We start from the raw sequence: 13346 nt of genomic DNA, 5'->3' as shown, positions 1-13346 counted from the left end.
TAGTAAGTTGTAGTTTTACAGAACTGTACTAGTACTAGTAGTCTTGACTGGATCAGTGCATTGACCATTGACCTGTTGACGCATTGTCGACATGTCCAGCTCCAGCTCCAGGTGCACAAAATCACGACAGTAGTCAAGATGCCGTACCAACCAGTGCAGAACCGCACTCAATTGCTTGGAGGAATCGACCATGGAACCCACGGAGCAGGTACATGATCAGCAACACCCATCTCCACGCGCACGCACAGGCATGATAAGAGCTTTCATTCTACTCAAACGCTCACAGAAACAGCAGAAAAAAGGAAAGAAAAATAAACCATCAGAGAAAAAAACCAAATGGGAGAATGATGCAAACCAAATTATAGCAATAAAAACTGCTTTATGGCAGTTTTCTAAAAAAAGTTAATCACAACAGTCAACACTTGAAATCCTGCTTTCAACACTAAACTTGTACTGCACCAACAATTGGCAACATGCATGCATAGGAAAGAGGATCACGAGGGGAAAAGGTCTTCTACATGTAGCTTTTTATTCTGTGTGTGATAATTGTGAGGTTTTGTGTGAAATTTTAATTTTCAGCTATCACATTTCGTTAATTTCTTACTTTTTAGACGGGGTCCATGGACTAGAACACAATAACTTTTTTTAGAAAACTGCCATAAAGCAGTTTTTATTGCTATAATTTCTTTTGTTTTTTTCTGTCACCAATCAATGGAATGCCCTATATCAAGAGTACATAACCCCGTACTCTTGCCTATATCAAGAGTACACGTACATGAAAACCAGAGTGTGCAGCTCGCATGGGTTGCTGTCACGGCGAAATTCCATGATTACATCATTTTAGTGATGTAGTGCGTACAAGCCGGATTCAAGCAGGCCTGTTTCTGCACAACTGCAGCTCAGTTGACTTGTACGCACCACGCCATTTCCCGCCTCAGATCTGCACCAAAATGATGTTGTGTTGTTGTTGTATACTTTATTTATAGTGGAAATCAAAACAGGCAAAATGCCTAATAACATTGGACCCACTGTGAATAACATGTTAAAGGATATTGTGGAAAAGTAGATACAAGAGAAAAAGAGAAAGGAAAAAAAACTGATGTAATCACGGAATTCCGCCGTTACAGATACCCATAGCAGAGAAGGCCCCAAGCTGCACACTCTGGTTTTCATGTACTCTTGCCTATATCAATATGTAAATGATGGCCGTCATATCATATCAATACCGTATTATTATTAGAAAAGCGATCCTGTCAGCTTTTCTATTATTGTGTTCACATGGCGCTACCTAACGACACCGCTATTCAGACACGTTGTCTACGTAGCTACGTAAGTTTCTACGTAAGATGCTCGGTACCTGGTCCTGGACCAGGGAGCTACTCCATGGCTCCTCGTACCATCGCGCGGCCGGCTGGCCGCATGCGTGTGCATTGTAGACTTTTTGTTGTTGCCTTTTCGGATGTGCATGCACGAGGAACTTCCTTCTTTGGAACTGCTTCTTGCATGAGCTGTTTCGGATATTTCGTCTCCTGACCTGACTTATTTCGGTTCGGCGCTGCTGAGACCTCCTTTCGCGGAATATTACTCAATGACAGGTGAGTTGACCAGTTCCCTTTGATTCATTTGCTTGTGTTGACTCTTTCATTTACGAAAAGTGTGCTGATTTTGGGCGGAATGCAATAAATAATGGAAAAGCTGACAGGATCTCCTTTCTAAATTTAGCTTTTCCGCTGCCGAGGCCTCCTTTTACGGAATACTCAATGACAGGTGATCTCTGAGTTGACCAGTTTCCTTCGACTCATTTGCTTATGCTCACCCTTTCATTTACGGAAACGTGTGCTGATTTTATTCGGATTTAGATCCATTTTTATCTCTTTGCCCTTGCCTACAGTGTGCGAAGAACGCGAGTTCACCTTCTTGACGGTAAGGCTTATGTTAGATGTGTTGTCGAAATACTCATATTCATTGCACATTAGTACGTTACAAGTAAGGCACTGGTCAGTGGCATACTATCGTTGGCAGTTCCCAATCTGGAGGGAAAGGTTCAAGGACTCATTGACCGAGTTTGCCAAATAAATTCGCATATCAGGGAAAATCTCCATTGTGGAGAGGTTCAGTAACTTGTTTGCTTCATACGAAACAAGCCAATGGGTGCAGTCTCGTCTCATGAAAATCTCGTACTTGTAGGATTGGATTTGTTTACTCGAGTCTTAGCTGTTTGATTTGTGAGTACCGCCGAGATTGCACTGCCCCAAATAAAGTTTCGTGCCGCCAAAGCAAGAATTACGATCTGCAATCTGTTTCTAGTACCTGTAGTACTTGCAAGAATTTGCAGTACATGTATCGTACTTTCTCTGTTGCTGTTTCAGTTGCCGTCATGTTGCTGAAGAAAGGTTCAGTAGAGAGGTTCTGCAAAACGAAAATTCGAACGAAGTTTCGCCACAGTTCTTGCGAAAGTGTGTACGAATTTTTGCATGAACTTTGCGTTCTGCACATTTTCATAGTTTGTGCGGGCCAATTGCACGTACGCCATGACCCGATCTCACGAAATTTCATTTCGCGTTCCCTGCAAGTTTCGCTTCCACAGTTGCCAAAGTTCGTGCGAAGTTTCGCACTTCATGATGTAGAGCGAAAGTTTGTACGCATTTTCGTTTTGCAGAACCTCTCTAGTGACTCTTTCGTTTCATATACGAGACGAGTCAATGAGTCGGTGTGGCTTAGAATCTTTCGCTGTAGAAGAAATCTATTCGTGTGTCTATTGGAGAAATAATTGTATTCACTGGTTATAAATAAGTTAAGACAAACTCACAGCATAAATACCATTGGTCCCTTGGTGTTCGTCCTAAAGAGGTTCAACTGGATATCATTCATTCTCACCAAAAGATGTGTAAGCTTTTATTATCATGGAGTGCCTTGTTTATCTCTCAGTATCAGTACCTCCAACCATAGCCTTGACCCTTTTATCCTCAGGATCAGTGTAGTTGTTGGAACGAGGTGTCGGACTCAACAATGTATTTGTTTACATTTTAATACATGTTTACTGTTCCTCCTTTGGTGTGTTGTTTCAGAAAATCGGGGACTAACAGTTTGAAGTCATTGAACTACTTCCAAAAGTTGTATTGACATCAACAGGATAACGATTTCAGTGCAATATGATGCTGGATGACCTTATCACGATAACCCATGATTATAAACCATTATAAACACAGAATCAACAAAAACATCTGCGACACGCACCTGGCACATGGCTACATTTCTCAAATAAATCTGATAGAGGGTGGGGAAATCTGAAATATCTGAAAGGCAAGACAAATTTATGACAGAGTCATGAAATTCTGCAACAGCAACATGCACAGAATGACCTGCGTCTAAGAAAGTATAACCACCACTACTCACATGTTCCCCACAGAAGAACATGCATTATGCTAGTGCCATTTTCTGCAAGAAAAGGCTTGGATATCAATGCGTATAATACGGTATTGATATGATCAAGAGTACATAAACCTCTTGATATGATGTGAAGGCCATCATTTACATATTGATATACTGTACATGTAGGGCATTCCATTGATTGGTGACAGAAAAAACAAAAGAAATTATAGCAATAAAAACTGCTTTATGGCAGTTTTCTAAAAAAAGTTATTGTGTTCTAGTCCAGTGCATGGACCCCGTCTAAAAAGTAAGAAATTACCGAAATGTGATAGCTGAAAATTAAAATTTCACACAAAACCTCACAATAATCACACACAGAATTAAAAGCTACATGTAGAAGACCTTTTCCCCTCGTGATCCTTTCTCCTATGCATGCATGTTGCCAATTGTTGGTGCAGTACAAGTTAAAGTTGAAAGCAGCATTTCAAGTGTTGTGATTATTGTGAGGTTTTGTGTGACATTTTAATTTTCAGCTATCACATTTCGGTAATTTCTTACTTTTTAGACGGGGTCCATGGACTAGAACACAATAACTTTTTTTAGAAAACTGCCATAAAGCAGTTTTTATTGCTATAATTGAATTTTGAATAGGGCTGTCCCACAGCATGCAATAGAAATAAACAGTGAGGAAAACTACACGTGTTACAGTATATGCTACATAATGAACAATAAACACAGGGCTGGGTTGTTCAAAATAAAACAATTAGTTTTAATTGTCCAGGGATATACCACTACAGTCAAATTTAAACATTTTCACGTGCAAGCGATATTGCTGCTGAAATTTAGAAAGTGAATCTTGGGATGTCAGCCTTGGTGGAAGGCAGTTCCACAGCCTTCCGATTTTATGCATAAAGAGAGAGGAAGAGATGCGGCCATGAGAATTGAAAATCAGTTTGTTTGGTCGGCGTGCGCTAGAAAAGATAATAGGGAGGTTTCGCTCTACGGAATTACGTATGAAAATAACGTATGAACTGCACGGAATTTTCATACGTAAAAATCAGAGCTGTTGGGTTTCGCTCTACGTGATTTCTCCACGACTGCTAAACACGCGTTGTTGCTTTGGAGGCGCGTTGGCTGCTTGCGCCCACCGCATGGAAAATGTGAAAAATATTTCAAAAGGTCCTACGGAGGACCCAAACTAGGAAAGAGCTTTCCTACGGAAATCGGTAGAGAGATTTACGTATGAAAGTTGCCCTCGCTCCCCGGCGCGTACGACATACGGGTTTTCATACGTAATTTCGTAGAGCGAAACCTCCCCATTGATGTCAAAGCGGGATAGATAATCTGGGTGCCAATGGATATACTTGAACAAAACGGTGATGGAAATGTAAGTGCGTCGGAAGTGAAGGGATTCCAAATTACACAGCCTATTTAAATTATTCTTCGATTCATAGCGATCAAAATCAATCTCCGCAGACCGCAGCAGGCATCTGCAGATCTTTGCTTGTAAAATGTCAAGCGATTCTAGCTGGCTAGCGGTAAGTCTGAAGCACCAGACAGGGATAGCGTACTCTACTGTGGGTCGTACATATGACTTGTAGAGTAGGGCAATATGTGCGTGCGATAGATGACGGCCCATAAAGCTATAACAAATGTTACTGCTGGTCACGCCCTATTTGGGACAGTACATGGGATAAAATGGATTATTTAGAAAAGTGATCCTGTCAGCTTTTCTATTATTGTGTTACCAGTCGTACTCTGTGTATACCGTGTCCTTTATATTTTCCCTCGTGCTAACGCACTTTGATCTTTGATCCTAGAGGGTGGTGGCGTTCCCACGGCGGATGCGGAAAACTCGGCTTCCAGCCGAGTCTCACGCGAACCGTGATTTTTTTAACGCACTCGTGAAAACATTCGGCGGTATACCCATCGTACTCACGGGATAATCCATACCTACCTATATGTACCTCTACCTGTACCTGTAGCCGACGCTTGCATACCAATGCATTGAGAACATGCAGGACCAGCCCAACAAGAAGAGATTGGCCTGGGTATGTTGGAAATCAGGGAGTAGGGAAATAGTCTTTTACTTCAGTGGACGCTCTGTCCCTGCGGCGCCGTGTGGCCGGCCTCACAACTGTGTACAAGCTCAATTACATCACAAGCCCACCAGCTCTTGCAGCGACACGCCCAGCCAGAGCCATCGCAATCGCCATCGCGCCTTCCACACGTCGCCGCTCGGCAGCCAACCTTGCGCAAGGGCTTCAACTACAGACAGCCATATCTGCCAGATCGTGCAATGTTGCGCTGCGCTCTTTCCCGGAGTGCCTCATCGAAGCCTGAGATGAACTGCCAGCCACTCTCCTCCGCGATGCACCGTCTGCCAAAGGGATGCAGCAGTTCAAGGTTCTGACCTACCGCTACCTGAAACGGTCGGGTTGGTCATTGGCCACGGACATCGCCCCCTATCTAGCTTCGGCTACTGCCATTACGACCCTGCTCATGTTCTCGGAGCACTCCCTTCTCATCAAAAACTCCCAATCCATCTGTCTTTATCTCTCTCTAACTCTCCTCCATTCTCACTCTAATCTTTCGTCAAAACTACACGGCAATCAGCCTCTACTTTCGCCTCAGCATCATGATCTTGATACTGCCCGTATCTGCTTGCGGATCCCCCTTTCTGCACCAGTCCATCACAGCTCACGTCTTCATCATCTCCTACTTCCCACATTAGTCTCCCGGCAACTCTTACGACAGGTTACTCTTGCCCACAACATCAAGTACATCCGCGCTCCCCTTCACCTGCAATAGCCTCACCTTGCACGACCAATTACAGAGCAGCCATATGCACTACGACGCATGAGAACATACACATTGAGAACATCAGACACATACCGACACACCAACTCACCCATCAACCTGTCCCTTCACAATTTCAACCCACTACCCCCCGACCTGCGTGAAACAAATACAGCAAGCATGCGTTTAAATCAATTGCGTCTAGCCTCATTCTATCATCCATATGCTCCTGTAGTAGCTCACACTGTACCCCATCGTAACTCCATCCCCCTGCAATGTGTTGGTTTCCTTACTTGCTTGACTGATTTTATATGATTCTGGACTGATTTGTATCATATTATCTTCCTTGTTGGCCATGGGCCATCGTGGAAATAAAGAACAATAGTAATAGTACTACAAGCTGGATCGACATTTGTGTACACTTTGTTCATGTAATGTAAAACTGTGGAGACAATGTGCAATAAAACGATGAAAATGTGAAGAAATGGTGTAGAGAAATAAGGATTCAAACAAGTTTTCGTACAACACTCATCAGGAATCTTCGTTGTACTAAAGGACACTGAAAACAAAATTGAACTATTATAGAAAATCTAAGTTAGAGAAATAACACTAAGAACAACAGCAGTGAAATTTACAAGTGTGAATTTTAACAAAGAAAGCGAGAACAATAACGAATGTGTGTACTAACACTAAACTTGCAACTGTTGACATCCGCATGGATGTTTTGTACCGTAATGATGACATTGATACTCCTAGGATATCTGAAAGTGCGTTTAGACGGTTGTCGTTGCTGGTCACAACGGGAGTTGAGTTTTCGTTCAACAATGTCATCTACAAACAAGTCGAATTAGTCGATGGTGTCGCGATGGGTTCGCCCCTTGGTCCAGTATTGGCAAACGTGTTTGTCGGTTACTGTGAGTCGAAAATTGATGATTCATTGTGGCCTGACCTTTATGTACGTTTCGTGGACGACTCATTCACATATTTTGATAATGAGGAGCGTAGTAACGAGTTTCTTGACGTGTTAAATAGCATTCACTCTGCCCTTCGTTTCACATGTGAGCATGAACAGTCCAACAAGTTGTCATTTCTAGATGTGCTGGTGGAAAAAACGAGTAGTGACGTTCTGACAACCGTTTATCGTAAGCCGACGTTTACTGGTCAGTACATTGTATGACTCATATTGTTCGTCTCAATATAAAGTAAACTTAGTGCGTAACCTTGTAGATCATACGAAGCGTATTTGTTCGTCCTGTAAGCTGCATGAGGAGCTCGACTTTCTCCGGTCAGTTTTCGTTAAGAACGGGTACCCTGATTTTTTGTTGCAGAAGCTGTTGAAAGTCAAACAAACTACTAAAGCTCCTTTGTTTGGTCCTGCTCGTTGTCCCGTTTATTTATGTTTGCCTTGGAAAGGACAGGAGTCGACTATAGTCGAACAAACTACGTAGGTTTCGTGGTAGCAAGTCTTCAGTGTACAATCATCTGTTGGCTAGTGCTGATTGTTGCAATTCGCATTCCGACTCTTCTTTCACTGTATTGTGCCGTGGTCGTCATGGTTATGGACTACAGTTAAAAGTTTTGGAAGCCATCTGTCGGCGTCTGTATAAGCCTAATTTGTGTGTACAGAAAGATAGTATAATTGGGTTGAAATTGTTCAAGTAAAGTGTCATGTTTGGTGCGGCCAAGCTTGGCCGTTAATGTTCTAGGTGTAATGTACTGCTGTTATTTGTTATCACTTTGTCCTTCCTTCTTTCTTTCTCTTCTTTGTTCATTTTTCAGTTGCAAGTTTACTGTTAGTACACACATTCGTTATTGTTCTCGCTTTCATTGTTAAAATTCACACTTGTAAATTTCACTGCTGTTGTTCTTAGTGCTATTTCTCTAATTTAGATTTTCTATAATAGTTCAATTTTGTTTTCAGTGTTCTTTAGTACAACGAAGATTCCTGATGAGTGTTGTACGAAAACTTGTTTGAATCCTTATTTTCTCTACACCATTTCTTCACATCTTCATCGTTTTATTGCACATTGTCTCCACAGTTTTACATTACATGAATAAAGTGTACACAAATGTCGATCCAGCTTGTATTACTGATTTCGGCTATCAAATTGTTATCTCCTCGCCGTTTGTTCAAGTACCGGGAATAGTACTGCTATCTTTCTACATGTGCTTGTTTGCCTACTTGTTTGCGCTCATATCTTGGAATAACAAGTTTCTTGGTTTCCTCCGCTCCCTCCTCCCTTTCCTACCCTTAGAGTTCTTGCTCTCCTGCTCCCCGCCCTTCCACTCCCCATTTAATAGTCTTTATTTCAGGATTACCCAAAAGCTGACGCCTATCGGGGGGATTTTGTGTATATACATGTACATGTACAATGATTTTGTTTCCTTTGGTGCACATGTGCAACCATGATGCCGAGACCCTTGGTCGGCTGAGCTTCACAGGTCCTACCCACTCCGTCCTGCTGGATATGTACCATTATGTCGAGTTCTCCTCCTTATTTTAGTTCATCATGCAGCGAGTGTTCAATAGTAAAAAATAAATAAATAAATAAATAAACTACTCCCTGTTGGAAATGCCAAAGTCAACGAAAATAGGAAAATACAGTACATACTGGTCCGGGTACAGATACAATAGAATTGTTATTATTATTATTTAAATTTTGAATAGGGCAATCCCCAGAGGCCTAAGGCCTTTTACAGGTTACCCTATGAATGGGAAAAGAACACCACTCGCACAATTGTTAAATTAAGGTGGGTATGCGTCTTGTGTATGCTTATATTTTCGGTATCAAGGGACTTTGCATCTCTGCCTGTTCATTTGGTGAAATAAAATAAACAACAACAACAACAACAACAGCTACCTTGACTTTGTGTTGAAGAAAGCCGTAAAATCTTTTAATATTCTCTTTAGGCTCAAATCAACTCTACACACTAAATCACTCTCTCTCATTTACAAAACGTATATCCTGCCTATAATTGAATATACATGCATTGCTGTCACCCCGCTCTCAATCGCAGCCCTTGACCGTCTTGAGCGAATCCAGCGCAAGGGGGCCAGAATCTGCCTCCGTCTCCCCCTCTACACTCCTCTGAATCATTCAACACTGCTCCATCGGCTCAAATGGCCGACAATGTTCTCTCGCCGCAAAGTGAAGCTCACCCTTCTTGCTCACGCCATAAAATACCAATATGCCCCACAACACATACGCTTGCTCAACACCCCCGCTCAAGTTACGGCCCAGTACAGCCTTCGACACGCACGCACTTGGCACCTCCCACCCTCCAGAACCGATCGCTGTAAAGACTCCCCACTGTACAAGTCCTTAGAATACTACAATGCCCTCCCTGCTAGCAATCGTGGCGTCTCCTCCCGACCTTCTTTCAAACAAGAAATCTGCTCACTGCTGATTAACTCAATCCGTTCCTGCAGCGCTCACCCTCTCCCATACTTGTAAAGTTCAAAGTGATGTAAATCAATTTCCAACTGTTTAACCCACAATCTCACCTTGTCATAAATATATCTCTTATTGGCGATGGTGCCATCGTGAGAATATAGAATTCAAATACCTTACAGGGAAGGGACTGGTTCTTAACCCTGATAAGACACAACTTCTGCTATTACGTTGCCCAACTAGTCCCTTACCCACCACTGTATCCATATCATGCCGCAACTCCACTCTCTATCCTGCGCACACAGCCAAATACCTGGGCCTCATTGTGGATGAGCACTTGGCATTCGATGCTCAAGTAGAGCGAGTTTGCATTGCCGTCAAGAAGAAGGTCGGAGCCTACAAGCATGCCAGGCAGAACCTGAACCACAGAGCGCGTCGCCTTTTCTATCTATCCATTATTCAATCCGCCCTTGAGTATGCTAGCTCTGCCTACATTAACTGTCTATCTCACCGTTCATACAACCAGCTGATAACAGCCAGCCTTAAAAGAATATTTGCCCTTGACCGCAGAACTCCCACTGAGACACTGTACGCTTACACCAAGATCTACACACTAGAGCAACGCTTAAATTTCAAGCAATACGTCTTTGTCTTTCGCTGTCTGCATGGTTTATCTAGCCCACTTCTCAGCCTCCTATTCACTCCCCGCTGCACTGGCCCACATTCTGCTGCCACAACCCGGGGCCAAGCTACAGCCGCTCTTGTCTTGCCTGCCTGCCACTCCCGGTTCGGTTTCCATTCCATTGCGTATCTTGGTGCCGACAGGTGGAATGCGCTGCCTCCATCTTGTCGCCTGGCCGAGTCGCCTGGTTTGTTTCGCGCTCACACAAAGTCTCATTTAGGGTTCCCAGTAAAAAGGCAACATTGCCTGTTGGGAAATCTCTAACAAAATAAGAAAAAATAATAATAAATAATAATAGTCAATCTGCGGACAGCATGCTGTTTCGTTCTTTTTGAACTCATCAGCGCAGCACAGAGGAAATGAGGCCGAACCTGATAGCAATGGAAATAAAAATTTCCAATCAGGCCCGAACGTACCTTGCCAGAGTGCTCAAACTGACAAGTCAGTGAGCTCTGCATAACGCAAACAGCAAAGGCACTACCCCACGCAAGAGTGCTCAACTGCTACAAGAGCAGGAGGGAAATACTCAATCTGCGGACAGCATGCTGTTTCGTTCTTTTTGAACTCATCAGCGCAGCACAGAGGAAATGAGGCCAAATTTCACGGTTCGCGTGAGACTCGGCCAAAGGCCCAGTTTTCCGCATCCGCAGGAACGCCACCACCCTCTTGGATCAAGGCGCAGATGCAGCTCCTAAACGGTGGGAGGCCAAACCTGATAAATAATAATAACTTGAAGCGCGTGGTTAATTCAATACAATTTTGACGGTAATAATTTTTACATGTCCGGGACTCATGTTCCATGGTCCTACTGATGATGCGGGGTAACAGCAAAGTGGGACAGAATAATAGGACAAGCACTAAAGTAGACAAAAAGGGTTCAGGACAGGCAAAGCAGGGTGCAGGTGAGGCGAGTCCAGCTAGTCCGACCAGAGGTCTCGGAATCAGCACTGGTTCCGCTGGAGGTCGAAACTCAGGTCCATACATCGCTGCCAGGCCAGGCCGTAAACAATAGAAACATAGGTTACACGTGTCGGTAGCGCTCTTCTGGGGTTACGGTTATCTACCTGCCAAAAAGACACCTGTTGGAAGAGGCACATGCACAGAAAATGAGAGAGAGACCCCATAAGTGGCATATTGAACCTGGCCTGTAGTTGTGTTATGGACTCTCTAGTTTTTGAGTACACCTTGTTCAGATCATATTCACCATACCAAGAGTGCATAACCCATGACCATGTGTTTGGGTAGTAGATCTACTCTATGTATGAGCTGTTGTGTGTGCCAGCAAGAGTACATAACCCCGGGGGGGGGGGGGTATCATGGTTATGTAGCTGGCAGCCTAGATCTACAATACATGTACAATCATGTACATTGCGGCAACTGAAATCCGACCCCCGAGCGGTGCGCTCACATCGCAAAGACCCAACGCGGGATGGTAACACTTTAGAGGGTTAGGGAACGTGCCTCTAATCACGCGTACAGCAGACAATGTTCTTTTAACTAATATTTACTCCCAGTATCGAGTCAACGATAATCGGTATATTGCACACAGGAAATGGCAAGGAGACAGTCCAACGAGGGAAGAATTCTACGTACAGAGACAAACCACAAACTACTGCTAGAAGTCCAGAAGTGGAAAAGCAAGAAGAAGAAAGCCTGAGCCGACTTTCAATGCAAGAGCTAGATCCTCGTAGAGGATACTTGGTAGAACAACAACAATACACATGTTTATCACTCTCTTATTATTGACCCCCACATATACTGGTGATCTCTAAGCGGTCAAATATCAGCATAATATATTGACCACTAATTATTGACCACTTAACCGAGACCAAACTATCGCCCGACAAGGCTACAGTTGCGGAAGTCTCAATCCCTGGCTATTACCCCCCAATTCGTCGAGACCGGACAGCGCAAGGCGGCGGAGTCGCCTTATGGCTGAAAGAAGGGATGGCGTACAAACAACTGGACATCAACTCTGAGTGTGAAACTTTTTGGATTAGTGTTGCTGCACCGTCAGGCATGAAATTTGGCATCTGTGCTGACTACAGACCTGGGACGAGTGCAGACAGCGACTGCAGTATCTTCACCCAGCTGGAATCTGACATCGACAAAGCCCGGCAGTCCTGCTCACACATTATTGTGGCAGGGGACTTCAATGCCCACAACCGGGAATGGCTTGGAAGCCCACGCACCTAAGCTGCTGGAGAAGCTGCAGAAGACATGTGCTGTGTACATGGTCTCCGACAACACGTCACCTCAGCCACTCGTGGAGAAAACATCCTTGACCTCGTCCTGTCGGATGTGCCTGGAACTGTGTCTACCACCACTCAACCACCTCTTGGCAGATCATACCATGCTGTTGTCATAGCCGACTTCCAGCTTACTGCATCTGTAGACCAACCTCTCCTTTATCCTTTCTTTTCTCCTTTTGCTAAAAGCTTTCTTCTCGCCGTGACCACGATTTTTCTTCTTCTTTTCTCCTTTATTTCTTTCCTTCTTTTCTCTTCTTCCTTTGCTGAGAGCCTTCTGTTCCCATATTTTCTTTTCATCTGTGTCTGCTGCCGAGTTTCCCATGCCTGGGTTACTTGGACTTCATTCATTGGACATGTTCAGTCCGTTCGGTTTGCGAATTCAAATAAATACAACCAATCAACCAACCAACCAACCAACCCACCAATCGTACAGTATGGCGATACCAGCGGGCTGACTGGTCCCACCTCTCTGCCTTCCTCCGGACTACTGACTGGGACAAAATAATCGGCGACGACCCAAACATATCATGTGAGCTTCTGACCATGCGAATCACTGAGGATATGCAGCGCTTTATACCATCCAAGGTCTTCAAGGCCAGACCGCAGGACCCAATCTGGTGGACGCCAGAATGCTCTTCAGCAGTTGACAGAAAGCGCAATGCCTGGCGGAAATTCCGCGATGACCCCAGAAATGGAGCGCTCAAGTGTACATACAAGCTAGCATGCCTTGACTCAACAAGATGTCTAGCAAGAGCCAAAGCCAGACATCTCCACCTGATGTGAAGCAACGGCTCCGTACGGGCAGCTTGCAGGACAGAGAGTGGTGGAGCGTGATTAAACGAGTTGGAG

Source organism: Sycon ciliatum, chromosome 10 (assembly GCF_964019385.1).
Source record: "Sycon ciliatum chromosome 10, ocSycCili1.1, whole genome shotgun sequence".
In the NCBI taxonomy this organism is placed as follows: Eukaryota; Metazoa; Porifera; class Calcarea; order Leucosolenida; family Sycettidae; genus Sycon; species Sycon ciliatum.
This window is presented reverse-complemented; position numbering follows the sequence as displayed.